The 23468-nt window shown below is 44.2% G+C and overlaps 1 long non-coding RNA gene across 1 annotated transcript in view; it reads left to right on the plus strand.

Moving 5' to 3' along the window:
• Positions 1-6534, plus strand: part of LOC140203884 (uncharacterized) — a 117652-nt gene extending 111118 nt beyond the window's left edge. The window contains exon 3 of the long non-coding RNA XR_011887410.1: positions 5129-6534. This is a non-coding gene — a long non-coding RNA (uncharacterized lncRNA). The remainder of the gene's footprint in view (positions 1-5128) is intronic.
• Positions 6535-23468: the final 16934 nt, after the last annotated feature.

Genomic DNA, 23468 nt, shown 5'->3' on the forward strand with positions numbered 1-23468 from the left:
AGAATCCCAGCGAGAGAGAATGAGAGACACCAGTCAGTGGACAGATATCCCCCGGGAGACAGGGACTGAGAGACCAGTCAATGGACAGATATTCTCCTTAGAGACATAGGCTGAGACTGTCTTTGCAGGAAAATGTATGAAGCAACAAAAAGAGTTACCACACAATCTTCTCACTGCTCCCACACCACAAGAATCAATGCTAAACAGCGATTCCTGGTGGAAATGGGTGGAATTTACACTTATAAGGTATTTTCTCTTTCAGGGACTTGGCACCATGAATTTCAGTGCCAAGCCCTCAGCAGTTCTCCCCACAAAATCTTTTTAACCTGTTTCAGTGTGATACTGGTTGAGGGATCAATGTCGGAACAGATAGTGGAGAACTTTCCAAACCTTTTATGTCCACCTGACACAACAACCCCACCATGGCACCAGTCAAAATAGTGAAGCTTCTTTTTACCCCCAAGAGGACCACAATCTTGTCAAAGAGTATCGTGGCTTGTGTGCCTCAGTGAACCAGAGATCTATGTTGGCTTACATCGGGGTCTTGTGCTTTAACTCTAGGTAGGGTCACCCATGCCAAACATGTTAAAGGATAGAGACTGAACAAAGAACGGTTCACCGTTCCTCCAGGTTTGGAGTTTCAGGTCAGGGTTAGTGAACCTGACTTATTATAAAGAAAATTGTAATTGTTACGAGATGCTCCCAACTGTGCCAGCTTCCAGGATTTAGACTCTCCAACTCTCTGGAGCACAGATAGCCGGTAGCAGCCCCTTTAAGGTTCAGGATGATCCCGCTAATTGATAATCATGTTTTGGGCACCAAGAATTGAGTATGAAAGAACACCTGAACTGATGTTCAGTGCTCAATGGTAAACCCTACTAGTGATATTGTCTAGCATTCGTTTTGTGCTCAGACCTGGATCCAGTTTGATACCGTGTCTCGATCTTTGTTTCGGATACTCCAGCATTTGGGTCCAAAGCATCTTCATCAAAGACTCTTGTCGCAATTACGGAAACAGCAATGAAGAATCCTTCTACATCTGAGTGTGATAGTGTTCCCTAGTCACCACCCGGGACTTGCATGGCTGACAGGAGTGAAAACAGAGAGGAAACTATGGGTATGGTGAAGGGAGCCATGAACTTTGCCAAGACCAAGACCAAAAATGTTTTTTGGAATTGTCAAACCATGTACAACACTGTCAAGCTAGCACAAATAACTACGGTAATGTGTCATTACAGCCAACGTACACTGGCATCAGTGAAAGCAGATGGTCAGGGTCTGGCAGACTAAAGGCAGCAGCTGGTGCAGCAGTTTTATATTCAGGAAGGGAAGATGGTCAACGTCATGATGGATTAGCTGTCATTTTGAAGAAAGGCATTGAGAAGTGCCCAGTGGAATGAAAACCAATCAACAGTCGGCTGGTGAGAGTCAGGCTGAGAGTGAAGCAAGTGAACATGACTGTGATCCAGTGTTATGCTCCAAATAACAATAGTGACATTGAAGAATAGGATATCTTCTACAAATGGTGGAGTTAGAGTTAACACCACGCCGTGACATAATCATCATCATTGGAGATCTAAATGGCAAAGTGGGAAATAACAACTCACACTTCATTAGGGCCATGGATACGCAAGGATATAGGATGATCAATAACAATGGTGTTAAGTCTGGTGGAATTCTGTGCCATGAACAATCTGGTCACAGGAGAGACCCTCTTTCCACACCATGAAATAAACAAACTGACATGGAGCTTACCCAATGGATGTGACAAGATCCAGATTGACCATTTGATGATAAATGGTATGTGGAGACGATCCTTGCAGGGTGTAAAGGTGAAGAGAGGAGCAGATACAGGAAGTAATCATCACCTTGCTGTAGCAGTGATGAAACTCATGCTGAGAAGCACTGGGACCACAGCACATGTACAAAGATGTTTTGATGTTGAGAAACTTAAGAACATCAGTGTGAGATCTGCCGTCACCATTCAGCTTAAGGAGGGCTTTCAGACATTGGCGGGGATGTGTCAGTGGACAAGATCAACACGATGTAGAAACAGATTGCATCAGTGTTCAACAAGAGCAGCGAGGCTTGTCTACATTACAGCGCTGGAAAAAATAACAAAGCATGGATACAGCAGGAAACATGGACAGACTTAGAAGAAAGATGGAAAATTAGGAAGAAAATGTTCAATGCAAAGTCAACACGAATTAAGGTGAAACTTTAATTGGCATTCACTGAAGCTAGCAAGAAAGTGAAGAGCTTCTAAGAGTGGATAAGAGAGTCTACATAGAAGACCTTGCACTGGCGGCCACAAGAGCGCCAGTCGATGTGATCAGGAAAATATATACAAGATTTCAAAACTGGTATGTGGAATGTTCCAAGCCAGATCCAGTAGCCCCATGAGAGGCAAGAAGGGTCTGCTTTTGACAAGAGAATGGAGCACGATGGACAGGGTATTTCAGAAATTTACTGAGTAGACGCAGAGGACCTCTGGAAGGCCCCCTGTTCAGATTAAGTCAAGCCACATCTCCGACAGGAAGCTGAGAAGGAAATATCCCAATATCACTGTCCAGTTTCACCCACCTGTCAAGAATGAGAATATGAAATGTGTTTCTAGTAAATCAACAGCTGCACACAGAGATCCTGTTCAAATTTATCCCGTGCACTGAGTGTCAGAAGGAGGTTGTTCAGCCCTTCCGTCTATTCCCTCCAAAGCTGACCTATGTCCGATCTCCATTTACCCTCCTTGGCTCATATTTTAATAATTGAACTCAAACAAAATTCTATTAATTTTGAAATTTCAACTGACACCTCCTCCCACCGCCCCTCACCCCAGTCTTGACCAGTTCCCAGGAAGAGATCCAGATTTCCAGTGCCCTGTATATCCTGAAGTAACAGATTCTTTGTGTTATTCTTCTGCACCATTCTTGAAAGTTTTTAAACTCCCCAATTACACTGGCCTTCAATTTTCCACACTTCGGGGAACAAGAGACCAGACCTAATATTCTATCCTAGTCCCACTAGCACTTCACTGGCCCTGGTCCACACAACCCCTTCTCCAAGGGGTGATGCCAAGAATCACAGCCAGTGCTTCAGATGTGGTCTAATTAGAACATAGAATACAGCACATTACAGGCCCTTCAGCCCACAATGTTGTGCCAACCCTTAAACCCTGCCTCCTATATAGCCCCCCACCTTAAATTCCACCACGCACCTGTCTAGTAGTCTCTTAAACTTCACGAATGTGCCTGCTTCCACCACTGACTCAGGCAGTGCATTCCATGCACCAACCACTCTCTGAGTAAAAAGCCTTCCCCCTTGAACTTCTCACCCCTTACCTTAAAGCCATGTCCTCTTGTATTGAGCAGTGGTGCCCTGGGGAAGAGGCGCTGGCTATCCACTCTATCTATTCCTCTTATTATCTTGTACACCTCTATCATGTCTCCTCTCATCCTCCTTCTCTCCGAAGAGTAAAGCCCTAGCTCCCTTAATCTCTGATCATATTGCATACTCTGTAAACCAGGCAGAATCCTGGTAAATCTCCTCTGTACCCTTTCCAATGCTCCCACATCCTTCCTATAGTGAGGTGACCAGAACTCCAATTGTGGCCTAACCAGAGTTTTATAGAGCTGCATCATTACATCGCGACTCTTAAACTCTATCCCTCGACTTATGAAAGCTAACATCCTATAAGCTTTCTTAACAACCCTATCTACCTGTGAGGCGACTTTCAGGGATCTGTGGACATGTACCCCCAGATCCCTCTGCTCCTCCACACTACCAAGTATCCTGCCATTTACTTTGTACTCTGCCTTGGAGTTCGTCCTTCCAAAGTATACCACCTCACACTTCCCCGGGTTGAACTCCATCTGCCACTTCTCAGCCCACTTCTGCATCCTATCAATGTCTGTCTGCAATCTTTGACAACCCTCTACACTATCTACAACACCACCAACCTTTCTGTCATTTGCAAACTTGCCAACCCACCCCTCCACCCCCACATCCAGGTCGTTAATAAAAACCACGAAAAGTAGAGGTCCCAGAGCAGATCCTTGTCGGACACCACTAGTCACAATCCTCCAATCTGAATGTACTCCCTCCACCACAACCCTCTGCCTTCTGCAGGCAAGCCAATTCTGAATCCACCTGGCCAAACTTCCCTGGATCCCATGCCTTCTGACTTCCTGTACAAGCCTACCATGTGGAACCTTATCAAATGCCTTCCTAAAATCCATATAGATCACATCCCCTGCATTACCCTCATGTATATGCCTGGTCACCTCCCCAAAGAACTCCATCAGGACTGTTGGACATGATCTGCCCTTCACAAAGCCATGAAATCTCTACTCCACAGTAGTGTAATTTCCACCCCTCTGTATCCCTGTTTTCCCCATTAACTGCAGCACATTAAGACCTTTAGCTTAAATTCATCCTTAGGATTAATTAGAACCCAAACCTGCCAGTGGTCTCTCATCTTTCACATTCCCTCTCTGTCCGCTGGGATTGGTCATTCCCTTATGGAATCTGAGTCAGTCAGCTGACACAGCAGAAACAAGACCTGTCCAAACAACAACCTCTGTGACTGTGGGCAGTTTACCTCCTTATGTTTCTCACCACCCCTGAGTATTTTCATACGTACCTGCCTCGACCTAAAGAGAGTGGGAGAAGGACATGGTGAAGGAAAGGAAACTCAATAGATTTTGTTTCTCTCCCGTGACTCTGGTAATACACAGAGTTAAATGAAACGTACAGCACAGCAGCAGATTCAGACCAATTATTTCATGCCATTGTTTATTTTCTGCAGGAACCTCCAGTCACTCCATCTTTGTGCATCTGGGTTAACTTCCTCTTCTGTTCCCTTTCACAACATTCACTTCTGTGGGAGAGATCTATATTCTCCCATCCTCTGGATGAATAATCCAAGTTGGATGATTAGTGATTATTTACAATAGTTTTAATCCCCCTGAAGACTTTCTCCTCCAACCTATCAGGTATTTTTCTCATCTGTGAGGTGGAAATATGCTTTACCCTTCAACCTTCTCATGACCCGCCTTTCCAGGGTGTATATGAGCATCTAAACCTCTCACATATTACTAATGAGTCCAACAATGTCCCCCTTTTTTCACAGGAAAGAGCCCAAAAGTCAAATCCAGTACATTCCAGCATCAAGGAGGCAGTGTCCCTGCTGGGAGAATTCCATGGGACTGGGTAAGAGGAGAGTACAGATTGCTTTTTGTCCAAGTTGAAGCACAGGTTTTCATGCCTGCATTAATCTGGGTGAAAATTCATGAACCCTCAGTTCTGGTTGCTCCATTGTAAGGATGTGGTGGATTTGGAGAGGATGTAAAAGATGTTCACAAGCATGTTGTCTGGATTAGAGAATATTAGCTGTAAGGAGAGGTTGAACAATCTTTGACTGTTTATTCTGGAGCGTAGGCTGAGAGGCAACCTGATAGAGGCTTATAAAAGTATGAGAGTTATTGACAGGGTCGACAGTCAGAGTCATTTTTCCAGGTTAAAATGTCATTTCCAAAAGGACAGAGATTTAAGGTGAGGGGTATAACATTCAAAGGAGATTTGTGGGTTGTATTTTTACACACAGAGTGATAGGTGCCTGGAATGCACTGGCAGGAGTGGGGTGAATCAGCATGATAGGACAGTTGAGATACATTTGAAAAAGCACATGACCATTCAGGATATGGAGGGATATGGATTCTATGCAGATAGTTCGGTTTAGATTAATTTGGCGTTGTGGTTGTCACAGTCATCATGGGCTGAAGGGCCTGTTCCTGTGCTCTGCTGTTCTGTGTTGTAGGTTTACTTGAAGCTCAGTAACATTTGTGATTAATAGCTGACAGATGTCTGAAACCCTGTGATAACATTAACACTCAGTCCTTACACTTCCTCTCAGGTTTCACAGGCAGGTTTAATTTGAGCAGGGGGCCCTCCCAGTGGAGCTGTGTTACTAAAAAGAATAAACACACTGCTTTACATATGGAAATACAATTCTAACGTTGTGCTTTGCACCAGCCTACGTTTATCACACAGAATGAGACAAAATGAATCGAAACCGAAGGGCAAAATATGCAGAGACAGCAAGACCCTCTCTTCATTACAGAGCATTTGTCTCGTGTCAGAAACAGGCTCACTGTAATGATGATTGACTGTTACTGATTGATTTATTGATTATGTTATGGGAATGAGCAGTTCAAATGTAGGTATACCTGCACTTTATGTTCTGAAGCAGTTGGGAAACTCCCACCAACAACTGAAAGTGTGTTTGCTCAGACTGAGCACAGAAGCTCATCCTGATGACTGTAGTTCAGGTGATCAGATGATTGTGAATTGGCAGCAATAAAGTGGAAAATAAGGAGAAACTAAAAGATGCCACGGACTGCCTTGTCAATGTTCCATCGATGGGCAGAATCTCGGTGTGACATGCTGGAGCTCACGTTTGTTGATGAGAATGAAGGCTGCCCGGTGAATCAACTTTAGACTGAAACAGCAACACAGACAACAATCTCCGTGGGAGCTGGGGGGGTGGGGGCGATGTTATCAGTGGCCTGGAAACTCTCAGGCCCTGAAGATCAGGGATAATCAACTTGCGTATTCAGAGAGAATCGATAATCTGTCATTGCAACATTGTCAGATAATGAGGTCTGCAATTATAGGTATCTATTAAACCTTTCTTTCTGTCATCTGGACAATAAAATGTGTAGTTTTATTCCTATAAGAGCCTTGGGCCAGTAGATTGCTATTTGATTTTTGTGATTACCTTGAATAAAATAACATCACCTGAATTGGATTTGTGTCTCTTTAAACTCTGATTGATAGATCTCACAATACCTGCAAATAACTGTCCTGAGGAGGGTAGTGTGATGGTACTACCTTATTATTTGGGGAATTTTGACCTTTCAGGTGTTGGATTGGACTGTATAATTGTTATTTGGCTTGTAGTTTAACTTTCTTATGTTTGTTTGTTTTTAAATAATTACCTACATAGATGTAACAGTGGGTTGCCATTCCATGCATCTCCTGGAAACTCCCAATTTCAGTGGCAGGTATCACATTGCTTGAATAGGGACTATCTCACTGATTAATTTAAGCAGTGGGATTTGAATGGAATGTCCGCTACCAGTTTTCAACAGTTATAAGCAATGGGTTTTAATGCCCCTTCTTGACCTCTGAAGAACTCTTCATCAGGACATCAGGACCCAACACAAGTTTAAGTTTTGATCAACAAATCCATCAGACAGGCTGGGGAATCCAGCATTTGGGGTGGCATGGTAGTGGTGAAGTATGTAAAAGGTTAACACCGTCAGTTAAGCATAGCAGGCTGTTTTCTCTGAAAGAACCGTTGATGATCGACAGATGTGCCATTCAATGCTGATCAATATTTCTTCTCGAAGTTAGCCAGCTGGTGTTTCAGGGTCCTTGTCCTTGTGCAATTATGTGCAGAGATAAGACCAGCCTGTTCTGTGTATGAGACCTTATGCCTATTCTGTAATTTGTCTTTCGGGAATGTCATGTAGTAGATAAGTTTGGCTCCAGCCTGTCTTGTGTGGGGGTATCTGAATGAATATACTCATGTTGTAAGGGGAATTGTGAGTTAGTTGGTGGACTGTTCCTGTTTGGGCGACTAACTGAGTAAGCCCTGGGTGCTTTGAATAAAGAATTTGTACTTATACTGTCTCTGAGTGACTTTATGCAGATTCCACTTCCACAGTAGTGTAGTGGTTAGCAGAATGCTTTCCAGTGCAGGTGACCTGGGGTTCAATTCCTGTCACTGCCTGTAAGGAATTTGTAATTTCTCCCCGAGAATGTGTGGGTTTCCACCGGGTACTCCAGTTTCCTCTCACAGTCCAAAGACAAACCGGTTGGTACTTTAATTAGTCATTGTAAATTGTCCTGTGATTAGACTAGGATTAAATCAGGATTCCTGGGCAGTGTGGCTCGAAGGGCCAGAAGGGCCTATTCCATGCTTTATGTCAGTAAATAAATGAATTAAATAATTTACATGGACTTTACTGACCTTTTGTCAGGAATTCATTCTGAAATGATTCGTGAGTTTCCTCTCACTCTCCTCCATATGGGAGTCCACTCTACTGTCAATTACTCTATCTGAGGAGCTTCCTTAACGAAGTCCACAGATTCATTCTAATGAATTTAAACCTGCAGTACTGTCTTTCTCTTCCTCTTTAATTTAAATCTATCTTATGGATGTCATTTCCATTCCCTTCACTCCTCCATCTCTCTATGTCTGATGTCTCATTGAGCCAGGAAATTGTGGTGCAAACCATTTCAGCACATCATCCCGTTGGACTGAGGCATTGCTTCCAGATTCCTCCTCTGACCAGACATTTCCTTACCTGCCATTCCCTCTCCTTCTATGATCTGACATCTGATTTATGCCCTGATGGGTCATCCCACACAGCAGTATCCAAAGAGGTGTACTTGTTGCTGAGGAGAATGGCTACAGCGGAACCTTGCAATGACTGCTGAATCCCCTTACCTCTTCTGTTGGTCACCCATCTACTGTGTGAAGCCCATACTCTGGGTGTGACCACCTCTTCAATAGTCTCATCTATAATGTCTTCAGCCTCCTGGATGATCCTGAGTACATCCAACTCCAGCTCCAGTGGAGTATTACACTGGGGTAAAGGAAATTACAGAGTCATGAGAGAGGAGTTAGCCAACGTTGAATGGAAGGGGACACTAACAGAGATGATGGCAGAGGAGCAATGACAAGTATTCTGGAGGCAGGATGACATTCCATGGCTGACAAGGGAAGTCAAAGACAAAGTATAAACAAAAGAAAGGGCCTATAATAGAGCAACAACTAGTGGGGAGTTAGAGGATTGGGATGCTTTTCAAAACCAACAGAAGGCAACTAAAAAAGCTGTAGGGAGAGAAGAGATGAAATATGAAGGTCAGCTCGCCAATAATATCAAAGGGGATACCAAAAGGTTTTTCAGATATATGAAGTGCAAAAGTGAGGCGAGAGTAGATATCGGACTGCTGGAAAATAACACTGGAGAGGTAGTAATGGGGGAACAAGGAAATGGTGGATGAATTGAATAGATATTTTCCATCAGTCTTCACTGTGGAACACGCTCACAGTTTGCCGGAGGTTTGAGAGTGTCATGGGGCATAAGGGAGAAGGTGCTTGGGAAGCTGAAAGGTCTGAAGGTAAATCAGCCACCTGGACTAGATGGACTACACCCTAGATTTCTGAAAGAGGCAGCTGAAGAGATTGTGGAGATATTAAGAATAAGTTTTCGAGAATCACTAGATTCTGACATGGTTCTAGAGGACTGGAAAGTTGAAAATGTCATTCCACTCTTCAACAAGGGAAAGAGGCAGAAGAAAGCATATTATAGATCAGTTAGCCTGACCTGAGTGACTGGGAAGCTGTTGGAGATGATTGTTGAGAATGAAGTTTCAGGGTCCTTGGAGTCACATGAGAATTAAACGGGAGGAGCAGATGGCAGCCCAGCGCAGCGCGCGCAGCTGTCTGGTGAAATGATATCGTATTTGTAAGTAGGATGCCGTGCACAATCCTGATTTGATGGAGACAGACGTTGGAAGGCACAGAGGAACATATGGAGAAATTTCTGAAATGCTCGGTTCGCTGCCGCTGCTACTGTGCGATCGAGAATCTCTGGAGGGAAGGCCCCAAAATCCCGGCTTTGCCTGCTGCTGGCGACCGTGGCTGGGGTCGAAGCGTTCGGCAGAGGTGGTGCTCGGTACTCGGTGTTGGAGGGCTGATCGGAGCTCGAAGTTTTCGGATGACTCAGCGTTGGACTGTGGTCAGGCATGGCAGGGAGAGTTTTCTTCCTTTTCCCATCTGTGTGAGATGTGGGACTTTCGAGAGACTTTGAACTTTTTTACTGTGGCATGGCCTGTTCTTCATCAAGTTATGGTCTTGTTGCACTGTTGTAACTATATGTTAAAATTATGTGGTTTTTGTTAGTTTTTCAGTCTTGGTCTGTCCTGTGTTTCTGTGATATCACACCGGAGGAATATTGTATCATTTCTTAATGCATGCATTACTAAATGACAATAAAAGAGGATTGCGTGTCCTCATGATCTAATCTAATCTAAATGGCCAAGTCAACATGGTTTCCTTCAGGGGAAATCTTGTCTGACAAACCCATTGGAATTCTTTGAGGAAATAACAAGCAGGATAGACGAAGGAGAGCTGGTGGATATTATGTGCTTGGATTTTTAAAAAGCCTTTGACAAGATGCCACACATGAGGATGCTTAACAAGATAAGAGCCCATGTTATTACAGGAAAGATACTAGCATGGATAGAGCATTGGCTGAATGGCAGGAGGGAAAGAGCAGGAATAAAGGGAACCTTTTCTGATTGGCTGCCGGTGACTAATGGTGTTCCACAGGGGTCAGTATTGGGACCGCTTCTTTTTACATTTGGATGACAGAATTGATGGCTTTTTGGTCAAGTTTGCGGACAATATGAAGAAAGGTGAAGGGGCAGGTGTTGTTGAGGAAGCAGGTAGGCTGCAGAAGGACTTAGATTAGTGAATGGACAAACAAATGTCAGATGGAATATACTGTTGGGAAGTGTATAGTCATGCACCTTGGTAGAAGGAATAAAAGCGTAAACTATTTTTAAACGGGGAGAATACCCAAAAATCCAAGATGCAAAGGGACTTAGGAGTTCTCGTGCAGAATTCCCTGAAGTTTAAATTGTAGCTCAGTGGTGAGGAAAACAAATGCAATGTTACCATTCATTTCAGAGGACTAGAATATAAAAACAAGGATGTAATTCTGGGTTTTTATAAGGCATTGGTGTAGTCTCACTCGGAGAGTTGAGAGCAGCTTTGGGCCCCTTATCTAAGTAAGGATGTGTTGACATTGGGCAGAGTTCAAAGGAGGTTCATGAAAATGACTCTGGGATTGAAAGGCTAATCATATTTGGAGCATTTGATCGCTCTGGGCCTGTACTTGCTGGAATTTAGAAGAATGAGGGGGATCTCATTGAAACCTATCAAATGTTGAAAGGCCTAGATAAGAATGCATGTGCAGAGAATGTTCCCCACGGTGGGGGAGTCTAGGACCAAAGGGCACAACTTCAGAATAGAGGGACGCCCTTTTAAAACAGAGATGAGGAACAATTTGTTTAGCCTAAGGGTGGTGAATCTGTAGAATTAGTTTTCACATGCAGTTATGGAGGCCAGGTCACTGAGTGTATTTAAAATGGTGGTTGATAAATTCTTGATAAGTCAGGGTGTAAAAGATTATGGGGAGAAGGTAAGAGAATGGGGTTGAGAGGGAAATGGATCAGCCATGATCAAGTAGCGGAACAGACCCAATCAGCTGAATGGCCAAGTTCTGCTCCAATATCTTATGGTCTATATGGTCACTGAAAGTGGAGTCACATGTAGACAGGGTGGTGAAGAAGACTGTTGGTATTGTGTGTAAAAATTGGGAGTACATGGTGGGATTGTACAAGGTGCTGGTGAGATTGCATATGGGGTATTGTGTTCAGTTTTTATTCGTCCTGCTGGTGAAAAGATGTTATTAATCTGGAAAGAGTGCAGAAAAGATTTACAGGGATGTTGCCATGACTGAGTTAAAGGGAGAAGCTGTCTAAACTAAGACTTTCCTTGGGGTGAATATACAGATTGCAGAACATATAATTTATTTACAGTTACTGAGGGGAGTCAAAATAACAGTGAGATGGATGTCTTTCTGCTACTGTACTTGATTATTAAATCTCTAGCAACCTCCAGCTTAGATCTGGTGAAAAGCTCTGGCTTGCAGGAGACCGAGTGGAGATTTTGTAGAGATGCAAAAAATGAAGAGGGAAATGGATAGGAAAAGTTCCCACAAAATGCTGTCAATGTGACGAGCTTGGATGGGCATCTTGGTCAGCATGGACGAGTTGGGCCGAAGGGCCTGTTTGCCTGATCCTTGACTCTCTGACTCTCCAAATGCAAGTGCAATTTACCGTGGGCAATTAACCTACCAACAATCCTGTAGGATGTGGAAGAAAGACATATTTCAATGTGACATATTCATCTGAAAAGCTCCGGCAGACTCAGGAACTCCCGATGGTCTGGAATCCTCCTGTGCACTGTTTTACCCACATCCTCCACCCTCTCAGTCTGACTGATACACTGACACCCAGTGGCTGTTGGTTGGTATTACAACAATCAGTTTGTTGTAATATTTGGAGGTGTTCCTCTGACCCCAGTGGTTACAGTTTATCACTGCAAGGTAACAAATGCTTCCCGTCAAATTGTCTTCAATCCAGACACAAGAGTCTGTAAATGCTGGGATCTGGAGCTGCACACAATCTACTGGAGGAACTCAGCGGGTTGAGCAGCATCGGTGGACAGAAGCTGTGGAATCCCTGAATGAGGACAGTCCATGAGCATCTGGGTAACAACAGACAGAATGAAATTACCTAAGTAAAGAAAACCTGCTGATGTTGAAAATCAGAAGGAAAAACTCTTGGAAGCACTGGACAGGCAATATAGATTGTACATCAGTGGTGGCGGGAAAGAAATGGAGTGTTGGTGATTAGACTATATACATCTCCAAATATGCCAACTTATGTATGTCAGTCAATGATCATCAAAACAACTGTAAAATAGCAAAAGCAGAGTCCAATGAACAAGAGCTCAAATCAAGCTCTATTGAAGATACTGTATAAATGCAAATTATTGCAAGGTAATGATATATTAACAGAAAAAGCCAGCGAGGGAAAGCAGGGATTGTATAAAATGTCCCATCAGTGAGAAACTGATGAAAGAAAACCCTCTCCTTTCCCTGTCTGTCACTTTCAATGTGACAAATTCATCTGAAGAGCTCCTGTAGTCTCAGACCCTTCTGGCACAATGGAATCCTCCTGTGCATTGTTTCACCCACACCGTCCAGCAGTGTCTCTGTGCCTGACTGTTACACTGACACTCAAGAGACTATTACTGCAGCCAGTTTAACTGAAGGCTCAGGATCTGGAGGTGGTCCTCTGACCCCTAGTGGGTGTAGTTAGTATTGCAGGGTAACAAATTGTTTGAATCACGAGGAAATCTGCAGATGCTGAAATTTCAAGCAACACACATCAAAGTTGCTGGTGAACGCAGCAGGCCAGGCAGCATCTCCAGGAAGAGGTACAGCCGACGTTTCGGGCCGAGACCCTTTGTCAGGACTAACTGAAAGAACAGATAGTAAGAGATTTGAAAGTGGGAGGGGGAGATCCGAAATGAACTTCTCACCCTCTGAAACTTTTTGATGATTTTAAGTTCCCTGGCCCCCACCGCTTTATTTTCACCATGGATGTCCAGTCCCTATATACTTTCATCCCCCATCAGGAAGGTCTCAAAGCTCTCCACTTCTTTTTGGATTCCAGACCTAACCAGTTCCCCTCTACCACCACTGTGCTCTGTCTAGCGGAATTAGTCCTTACTCTTAATAATTTCTCCTTTGGCTCCTCCCACTTCCTCCAAACTAAAGGTGTAGCTATGGGCACCCGTATGGGTCCTAGCTATGCCTGCCTTTTTGTTGGCTTTGGAACAATCTATGTTCCAAACCTAGTCTGGTATCTGTCCCCCACTTTTCCTTCACTACATCGACGACTGCATTGGCGCTGCTTCCTGCACGCATGCTGAGCTCATTGACTTCATTAACTTTGCCTCCAACTTTCACCCTGCCCTCAAGTTTACCTGGTCCACTTCCGACACCTCCCTCCCCTTTCTAGATCTTTCTGTCTCTATCTCTGGAGACAGCTTATCTACTGATGTCTACTATAAGCCTACTGACTCTCACAGCTATCTGGACTATTCTTCTTCTCACCCTGTCTCTTGCAAAAATGCCATTCCCTTCTCACAATTTCTCTGTCTCCGCCGCATCTGCTCTCAGGATGAGACTTTTCATTCTAGGATGAGGGTGATGTCCTCCTTTTTTAAAGAAAGGGGCTTCCCTTCCTCCACCAACAACTCTGCTCTCAAACGCATCTCCCCCATTTCACACACATCTGCTCTCACTCCATCCTCCTACCACCCCACTAGGAATAGGGTTCCCCATGTCCTCACCTACCATCCCACCAGCCTCCGGGTCCAACATATTATTCTCCGTAACTTCCGCCACCTCCAACGGGATCCCACCACTAAGCACATCTTTCCCTCCTCCCCTCTCTCTGCTTTCCACAGGGATCGCTCCCTACGCGACTCCCTTGTCCATTTGTCCCCCCCATCCCTCCCCACCAATCTCCCTCCTGGCACTTATTCTTGTAAGCGGAACAAGTGCTACACATGCCCTTACACTTCCTCCCCCCGGACAGTCCTTCCAGGTGAGGTGACACTTCACCTGTGAGTCAGCTGGGGTGATATACTGCGTCCGCTGCTCCCGATGTGGCCTTCTATATATTGGCGAGACCCGATGCAGACTGGGAGATCATTTCGCTGAACACCTACGCTCCGTCCGCCAGAGAAAGCAGGATCTCCCAGTGACCACACATTTTAATTCCACGCCCCATTCCCATTCTGATATGTCTATCCACGGCCTCCTCCACTGTAAAGATGAAGCCACACTTAGGTTGGAGGAACAACACCTTATATTCCGTCTGGGTAGCCTCTAACCTGATGGCATGAACATTGACTTCTCTAACTTCCGCTAATACCCCACCTCCCCCTCGTACCCCATCTGTTATTTATATATAAACACATTCTTTTTCTCTCTCTCTCCTTTTTCTCCTTCTCTCCCTCTTACTATACCCCTTGCCCACCCTCTGGGCTTGTTTTCCCCCCCTCCCCCTTTTCTTTCTCCCTAGGCCTCCCATGATCCTGTCACATCCCTTTTGCCAATCAACTTTCCAGCTCTTGGCTCCATCCCTCTCCCTCCTGTCTTCTCCTATCATTTTGGATCTCTCCTTCCCCCTCTCACTTTCAAATCTCTTACCATCTCTTCTTTCAGTTAGTCCTGACGAAGGGTCTCGGTCCGAAACGTCGACTGTACCTCTTCCTAGAGATGCTGCCTGGCCTGCTGCTTTCACCAGCATCTTTTATGTGAAGTGTTCGAATCAAATTGCCTTCAGACAAAATTGGCATCTGAACTCCAACAGGAAGAATGAAATCATCACTGAAAGACAACTAACTGCACATGTTGCAAATAAGAGATAGAAACTACTGAAATTACAGGACAGGCAGTATCTGTGCATAGAAACAAACTAATATCACAAGCCTTTCACCAGAGCTGTTGAAATTAGACATTTTAAGGTTGAAAACTAAGTACAGTATCAGAAAAAAATCCACCTCACTCTAATGTCCGCTCTCCACGATGACCAAGAGACCATGGCACTGCTGCTTGATCTCCCTTAAAATTTGCTTGTCAGAACTAAACAATTCCCCTGGGGTCATGTTGGGGTTGGGGAGTTTGGAAAGAATGATGTGTATGAGAGGATCTGGGTAGATCAGGATGACAGAGAAAAGGGGACAGAGGAGGAGAAGTTGACCTGAAATTGGAGAATTCAATATTTGGGATATCGGACTGTAGGTAACTCAAGTGGAATATGAGGTTCTATTCCACTGGCTTGCTTTTAGCCTCTCTGTTGCACTGAATGATGCCAAGACCAGATGGCTTGATGTGGCAATGGCCAGAGGAATTAAAATGGCTGCAAGTGGGAGCTATCGATGGCCATTGTGTCTGGAGTGCAGGTGTTTGTTAAAGTGGTTCCCTAGTCGCTACTTGTGTCACCTTGAGAGCAACAACGGATGAGGTGCCTGGAAATCTGAGCCTCACTGGAAAGACTGTTTCGGTGATTGAATGGTGGTGAGGAGGTATAGCGGCAGGTGTTACACCATCATCAATTGTAGGGGAAATTCCTGTTGAAGTCGAGTTATCAACAAACCAGTGAATCACAGAGAGGGTGGTCCCCGTGGAAAGTAAGTTGGTGGGCAGGGGATGATGTAACTAATGGTGGGATCACATTGTAGCTTTTGGAAATGTCAGTGAATGAATTACTGGATGTGAAGGCTGGAGGGATGAAAGGCGAGGAAGCTCACTCCCTATTCTGTCTGAGGGAGATGGATTCAATGTAGAATTGTTGTAAGAGGAGATGTGGGTCAGGTCTCTATCAACCACAGCATGAGAGCGCGTTGAAAGTTGCTGTTCCTTCTGAAAAGACGACATTCCAGATGTCCTGCTTTGGAAGGCCACTTCTCGAGAACAGATGCAGCAGAGACAGAGAAACTGAGAGAAAGGAATGGCATCCTTACATGAATGAATTTGAGAGCAAGTGTTGTCCTGATAGTTATGGGAGTCAGTGGTTTTGTAGTATTCTAAATGGACCAAGAAAGGGGAAGTTGGTGCCGGAAATGGTCCAAGTGAATCTGAAGTTTTTGAGGGAAATGGGCAATCAACATTTTGGATGAAGGCTCTTCACCTTAACTGGAAGTGTAGAACAGAGATCACCAGTATAAAGAGGTGAGAGAGTGGGCTGGGACAAGAGCTAGTTATCTTTGTATCTCCTTTAGTGAAGTGAGGTCCCAGACTTCTGCAAAATTGCTAAATGTTTTTCTTTGTATAAGGACAATCTGTTTCTCTGGATCACTTACCCATACTCTCTATTACCATTGCAAAGTCAGAGCTACAGTGCCTCAAAAAATTTTATTCACAGCAAATTATAGGTCATGAGCCTCCCATGAAATGTAGGAAAATGATGGGAGAAGATTCTCAGGGACAGGATTGACTCACTTTTGGTGAGTATGGACATATGAGGAACCATCAGCCAGGCTTTGTGCATCAGAATTCCTGCCTTATGAACAACTGAGATTTTTTTGGGAGGTGATGAAGCTGATTGATGATGACAGGGAAATGGATGTTGTCTACATGGGCTTTAGTAAAGGATTCAACATGGTCACTCATGCTTGACTTATCCAGAAGATTCAGACACTTGGGACCCATGGAGACATGGGAGATTAGAGTTAAAATTGTCTTAAAACAAACTGCTGGAGAAACTGAACAGGTTTGACAACACCACTGTGGGGAATGTACAGTTGATACTGCAGGTCAAGATCCTGCATCTGGGCTGCAAGAGTAGAGGGCAGACAGAGCAAGAGCTGGTTAGTGATACGTGAATCCAACTGAGGACTGGTACAAGGCAGGTGGAGGGAACAATAGGGTGTACATGATGAAATCTGATAGGAATGGAAGGTAAAACCAAATAAGGGAGATGGGTGGGCAGATAAGAAAGTTGGGGGGGCGGGGAGTGAACTCAGTAGCAGAAGTGTGAGAGTGATGACAATTGGAGTAGGTGCAAGAGGGGATGGACACAGTGTGATCAAGAGTTGGCAGTGGTGTCACTGGCTGGATGAGTATAGGAGGATCTGGGTAGACCTGGAGGCCATAGAAAGGGACAGAAGTGGCTATATTAACTGAAATTTGAGAATTCAATGTTTATGCCGTTGAACTGTAGAATTTTTCTACCTAGGCATCTGTTTTATAACCTAATTCTGCATATATCCTATCTCCCTCTCTCTCTTTCTCCCTCCTTCCTTCTATGCACGTATGATTTATCTACCTCTACAATCTTTGCATTTTCATGCTAATTAGTGTCTAACACTGCTGACTAAATGAAGTGACATGAAGCAGTTTGCAACAGCAGGACTGCAAATCCAAGTCATCTGTCTCTCACCATTTCTCCGTGTTTTATCGGCTGATTGCAATCTTGTTGAAGGATGTGTGTTTTATGGATCAGCTTTTCAGAGCTGGGAAAAACAGAAACATGGAACGATTCTGGGAGAAGACACCAGTGCTGACAGCATAAAAGGTTGAAACTATGGCTGCAGTGGAGGGTGCAGGAGACATAGAAATGGGCAAGGGATCTGAGTTGAGGATAACAGTTGTAGTAAAAAGAGAACTTGTACTTTTGCAGCATCTTACTCAATCTCAGGACACCAACAGGACTTCATAGTCAAACACAGTTTTCTTTCTGAAGTCTCTTGCAGGATCAGAACAAGAAGGAATGACACTTTTCCCTCCCTGAATGGCAGAGTGGACCTGATAGATTATAACAATTCAGTGGTTTCACATCATCATTTTCCACAATTTATGGCATTTGAATTCCAGGTTACTTTAATGTACCAAAGCTAATTGTCCCCAGGTATGGTGGGTTTTTAAGCTGTTTCTGTAGATCACTTACCCGCACTCTCAATTACTGTTGCAAAGTCAAAACTACAAAGCATTAAAAAATTTTATTCACAGCAAATTCAAACTAACTGGAAAAACATCCAACAGTGAACTGTTATTTGCAGCCTAACGAACAAAGCCACCCACTGGTGAGGGGTTAACATACACACACTGAAGGATCAGTCCAGGTACACTGTGAAAGTCTGCAGTACCCTAGCAAGTTGCACAGAATCCCCTCACTTGACCTGATGGAGAGTATCCTGAGGAGGAAGCCCAAGAAATTCAAATCTCTCAGGGAATGGAGGCACACAACCTGTTTGTAATCCTGACAAATCATTAAGCAACACACACAAAATGCTGGAGAAACTCAACAGGTCACGCCCATTGATGCTGCCAGGTACTCACTACTCTCAGTGTAAAGTTAACCCTCAGATCTCTTATTAATCTCTGCCCTCTTATCTTCTATTAGTACCCTCCCAAGTTGGACTCCCAACCCTGAGGAAAAGCCTATGACCATCCACCATTCCGTACCCCTCATGATTTTACAAACTTCTGAGGTTGTCCCACATTCTCCTGTGCTCCAGATAATAATGAACCAGTATGGCTTACCTTGCCCTATAACTCAGGCCCTCTAGTCCAGGCAGCATCCTTGTACATCTCTTCTGTACCATTTCCAGCCTGACAATGCCTTTCCTATATCAGAGTAACCAAAACCGTACACAATACTCTAAGTGTGACCTCAACAAATAACGTAACTGCCACATAATCTCCCCACTCCTGAACTCCATGCCCTGACTGGTGAAGGCCAGCATGCTAAACACATTCTTCACCACCCACCCTGTCATCTCCTCACAAACTCCATCAGCACAGTTGCACCACAAGGCTGTGTGCTTAGCCCTCTGCTCTACTCGCTTTATACTCAGCATAACTTCAATGCCATATTTAAGTTTGCTGATGACTCCACTGTCGTAGACTGAATCAAGTGTGGTGATAAATCAGCATATAGGGGAGAGATTGAAAATCTGGCTGAGTGGTGCAACAACCACCACCTATCACTCCATGTCAACAAAGTCAAGGAGAGTATTTGCATTCAGGAGGAGGAAACCAGAAGTCCAAGAGTCCTCATCAGGGGATCAGAGGTGGAGAAGTTCAGCAATTTTAAATTCCTCAGTGTCAGTGTCATTATGAAGGCGGCATGGCAGCGTCTCCACTTTCTTAGCAGTTTGCAAAGATTTGTCATTTCATTGAAAATGTTGACAAATTTCTATAGATGTGTGGTGGAGAGTATATTGACTGGTTGCATTATAGCCTAGTATGAAAACACCAATCCCCTTGAATGGAAAAGCCCAGTCCATTATGGGTAAAGCCCTCCCTACCATTGAGCACATATACAAGGAGTGCTGTCGCAGGAAAGCAGCCTCCATCATTGAGGACCAATACACCCAGACGATGTTCTCTCCTCAGAAAAGAGGTGCAGGAATCTCAGGATCCGCACCACCAGGTTCAGGAATAGTTATTAACACTCAACCATCAGACTCTTGAATCAGCGAGGATATCTTCACTTAACTTCTCTTGCCCCATCACTGAACTGTTCCCTAAACTTTGGCCTGACTTTCAAGGACTCTTAATGTTCTCAATACTTATTGCTTATTCATTATTATATTTTTTATTATTTTTTTTCCTTTCAGTATTTGCACACTTGTTGTCTTTTGCACATTGGTTGTTCGTCTGTCCTGTTGGATGCAGTCTTTCATGGATTATGTTTTGTTTCTTGTACTTACAGTGATTACCTGCAAGAAAATGAATCTCTGGTTGCTAATTCTGACATGTCTGTACTTTGATAATAAATTTACTTTGTACTTTGAACTTGTGTGGCTGATTTCAGTGAACTGTGTACTTGGACTTGCAGGTCCCTTTTCCACAATACTCATCAGCGCCCTGTATGTCCTTCCCTGTTTGACCGTCAAAAAATGCATTACCTCACTTTGCAATTCCTTAGCCCGTCTCCCTAACAGATCAGGATCTTTTTGCAAATCAAAGTAATTTGCTTCACTATCAACAAGACCCCTTCATTTAGTATCATCAGCAAACTTAAACTGTGCCTTATATATATTCACATTCCAAATAATTTACACCAATCATGAATAACAGAGGTCACAACACTGACTAATCACTATCCTCCAGTCAGAGAATCGATCTTCAACCACCACCCTTTGCTTCCTCTCATCATTAAGTACACAGGTGATCATGATGGTCTCTCAAAAGACAGTCTCCCCATAGTCAACCTTTTACTGTTAAGGTAGCTGCAGAACCTCTGTCTGAAACTTGCCTGCCAGGTCTATCACCTACCCTCTTTTTGTCCTCCTGCTTTCCCTCTTAAGCCTGGTCTTAAAATTTTTATATTCATCAAAGGATTCATTCACACCCAGCTGCCTAAACACATTGTACAGTTCCTTCTTTTCTTTATCATAGTCTTGGTATCTTTTGCCAGCCAGGTTTTCCTGAACTGGGTGTGTCTACCATTCACACTAACAGAAACATGCTGCCCCCTGGACTCTCGATATCATTTTAAAATCTCCCACTTGCCAAATATTTCTTTATCTTTATCTTGTCAGCCTTGGTGCAGTTAAGGACTTTACTATTTGGACCTAGCCAATAAAAAAATGATAAATCCTATGGTTCTTTCTTTCTTTTCGATTACTATTTTAAAATTGGAATTCTAGAACTGTGGTCACTAGACTCCCCAACTTATACTTCAGTTACCCCACCTTTTGCCGAAGAGAAGGTTCAGTGGTACTCCTTCCCAAATACGGTCCTCTATATAAGGTATAAGGGAACTGTCTTGGACACTCCACACAAATTCTTTCCTCATCCAGGCCCTTTGCACTCGGGGTGACCCAGGTGACACCAGGAAATGTGATATTTCCTTTGAGCACTTCTCTACTATTCTCACAATTTCTCCATATGCCTGCTCCTCCAGTTCCCACTGACTACTGGGGAATCTGTAATTAGCCAGACCAGGGTGACTATCCTCTTCTTATTTCTAAGTTCTACCCAAATGCCCTTGCAAGATGACCCCTCAAGAATGTCCTAAGCACTGCTGTTATGTCCTCTGTTTTCAAAGGACAATATCCTCTCCAGTCTTATCTGTCCTCTTGCCCTGTATCAGTATCCCTGAACACTGAGCTGCCCTTCTCTCAGCCACATTTCTGTTATGGTCACAATATTCCAGTTACTAGAAGCAATCAACACTCCTCTCATTTCATCCATCCTACCTGTTAAGATAAGTGTAGGTGTAACCCTCAGGCTCAGCCAGCATGTGTTCATCCAGGGGAAGACAGCTTCTGGCCCTGCCAAACTAAGAAATCTCATTTGTGTGGATGTTGTGTGATGTGTCGCCCAGTTACAAATCCACACCGCAAAATTTCAGATAGTACATCATATGCAATTAAATGATTTAACTTTATAAATCTTAATCTGAATACAGGGTTAGTATAGAAAATAAAAAGAAAAAAGGTCCATTTTAAGGAAAAAGTCAAAAGTACACGTTGGAGCTCACTGAACCATTGACCTCCTCTGGGCGTCGCTGACCTTCGGACCCCCCGCTCCCAGTCCACTCCATCCAGCGGTCTACCAGCTTTCTCCACACGTATCTTCCTTCTTCCTCACTCACCGACAAGAGACCGCAAAAATCCCTCTTCCAGACCCACCAGAAAGAACAACATTCCTCTCATTGGATAGCCCCACATTCCAAAGCCCTGTTATCTCCAGTCATAACCCAAACATTGCTGCTACAGAGAAACCAGTAGATTAGCAGTGAAACATTACAGAGAGGCCATTATGTTAGCAGTGAAACCTTATAGCGTGTTACATATGGAACTAGATTCGGGCAGGTGGGACTCATCAACCCCGGGACGGCAGCCCACCTAGGAGAAGGAAAACTGATTTTAAACCCCTGCTACCTTGTGGCCGTACCCACCCATGGGTAAGGCTTCGGAACTAAATCCTGAGGAAGAAATCTGGAGCAGGGGACCCGAAGGCAGCTTGATGTTGTTTACAACTTCACTCTGGCAACCTCTGCGACAACACTGGTGCCAAGCTGTATCAGCGCTTGCCCTTCCATAAGATATAGGAGCAGAACTAGGCCATTCAGCCCATCAAGTCTGCTCCACCATTCAATCATGGGCTGATCCAATTCTTATAGTCATCCCCACTCCCCTGTCTTCACCCCATACCCTTTGATGCCCTGGCTAATCGAGAACCTATCTATCTCTGCCTTAAGACTCAGCCTCCACAGCTGCTTGTGGCAACAAATTCCACAGATTTACCACATTCTGACTAAAGTAATTTCTCTGCACCTCAGTTCTAAAAGGACGTCCTTCAATTTTGAAGTCGTGCCCTTTTGTTCTAGAATCCCCTACCATGGGAAATAACTTTTCCATATCTAATCTGTTCAGGCTTTTCAACATTCGGAATATTTCTATCAGATTCCCCCTCATTCTCCTGAACTCCAGGTAATACAGCCCACGAGCTGCCAGACATTCCTCATATGGTAACCCTTTCATTCCTGGAATCAGTTTCATGAATCTTCTCTGAATCCTCTCCAATGTCAGTATACCTTTTCTTAAATAAGGAGCTCCGGAGGGGAAGGCCCCAAATCCTCGGCTTTGCCTATTGCTTGTTGCCGGGGCCGGGGTCGAAGCGCTCGGCAGAGATGGTGCTCAGTGTTGGAGGCTCGAAGTTTTCAGACGGACTCAAGAGTCGGCTGTGGTCAGGTACTTCCAGGGTGCTGCATCGGCAAGTTTGCGGCGCTGGAGGTTCAGGGCAGGAAGAGTTGTTTTCCTCTTCCTTCTACCGCCTGCGTGAGATGATGGGACTTTCGAGAGACTGAGACTTTTTTTTTTTTTTTTACCATGCCCATGGTCTGTTCTTAATCAAATTACGGTATTGCTTTGCACTGTTGTAACCATATATTATAATTATGTGGTTTTTGTCAGTTTTTCAGTTGGTTTGTCTTGTGTTTCTGTGAAATCATTCTGGGGGAACATTGTATCATTTCTTAATGCATGCATTACTAAATGACAATAAAAGAGGACTACGTGTCCTCATAATCTAATCTAAAAATTGAACACAATACTCCAAGTGTGGTCTCACGAGTGCCTTACAGAGCCTCAATATCACATATCTGCTCTTGTATTCCCTTGGACTACATCAGTGATGTGGAGAGGGGGACTTGCTACATGGGCAACAGCTGGTTCTTCAAATCTTCCCACCCAGGCCCTGGAGAGGACACAGTCCATCAGAGGTGTGAAT

This window comes from Mobula birostris, chromosome 10 (assembly GCF_030028105.1).
Source record: "Mobula birostris isolate sMobBir1 chromosome 10, sMobBir1.hap1, whole genome shotgun sequence".
Classification (NCBI taxonomy): domain Eukaryota; kingdom Metazoa; phylum Chordata; class Chondrichthyes; order Myliobatiformes; family Myliobatidae; genus Mobula; species Mobula birostris.